The following is a 1,400-nucleotide window of genomic DNA, read 5'->3' as shown; positions in this document are numbered from 1 at the left end:
ACAAACACTTTACTGCTTCAGTAAAACCATGTTTGATATTTGAAAAACTTCAGCGCTTTTTTATAGATCATCTACATCTTAAAATTGTAAAAGGTTTTGAAAAGTGTGGATCATTTTACTTCCAGTTCTTTATTAAGCAGTACCTTGTGTTACTATATTAAATAAAACCTGTTAACGTTTGACATTTATAAAAGTACAAACAGATAAATGGGTACGAGCATTCGGATTGCTCTGCAGTCACTAAGCCGTTTTCATGTTAACATTTTGTACCTGCACATCCAAATGCATTCGTTTGTGAAGCCACCTAACTCTGGCCTTTGAAGTAATACTATGAAAAACACATTTAAAATATTATCAGGCACTTATGAATTAATGTATCTGTGATACACAAAATTAATTAAAATCAATTAATTGATTGATGAATTAGTTGGATTCCCATATTAGCTGACATTAAAAAAGAAGCATTCTTAATGGTTTTTTGCAAAAGTATAGCCCATAATTTTTTCTAACTGTATTTAAATCACAGATTTTTTTCCAACTAACCCTTCTCTGACAGATCAGTTATGCATTTTTTTATTTGGCTATGCACAGAAACTTTTCTTAGCAAAAAGGTTCCCTATTTTCCTTGTTAATTTAATAAACATATACCTCCTCAGGATTAATACTGCTTTGCTGAGGTCATACACTCTGGGACAGCCTCTTTCTGAAGTAATGCCAGACTTCTGTGCTTTAGTTCTGTTAGGACCACCATCACTCAACAGTTTGACCTCCCTCCATTTGTTAAGTAAATCACTCTCACATTTCCTCTCTAATCTGCTTACAGCCACATGCACGAACACAAACAAACATGCTCACACAAAGCAATGAAAAAGCACTTCAGCTGAAAGATTTTCCCTGAATTTGTTTCCACTGTGCCTTGAACCTTTCCTGATTTTGACAAGTTAAAAACAAACTTTAATCTATTTTTGAGAGGATTTTGTTGTACAGTGCTTGACTGCGATGTGGAAGGAAACAATATGTAGATATTCCTATATTTACAAATAAAAACTTTTGTATTCAGCCTCTCTGAGTCAATACTTTGTAGCAAAAGGTGGGATGACTACTTTGCTGCAATCAAAGCTGGAGTTACTTTGAATACAAGGATGCTTTAATATTACCGCACCTCACTGGAGCTCAAGTGATGTAAATTTGGAACAGAAACAAACTCAGTCTGAAGTCTTCAGCCATCTCTAATAGGCGATTCAGGATTCTCCTCTATATAGCTCCACTCCTCTTTCCATCCACTCTAACCAGCTTCCCTGTCCCTCTCCAGACTCTCCATAGCATGTTTAACTAAAGTGGTAAAACAGAATGGTGTAGGATAGTGTGCTGAATGGATGTGATTAAAAAATACCAATGAA

The sequence above is a fragment of the Cyprinodon tularosa genome, unplaced genomic scaffold (assembly GCF_016077235.1).
Source record: "Cyprinodon tularosa strain WSP-4 unplaced genomic scaffold, ASM1607723v1 ctg342, whole genome shotgun sequence".
In the NCBI taxonomy this organism is placed as follows: domain Eukaryota; kingdom Metazoa; phylum Chordata; class Actinopteri; order Cyprinodontiformes; family Cyprinodontidae; genus Cyprinodon; species Cyprinodon tularosa.
Note: the sequence above shows the minus strand (reverse complement) of the source record.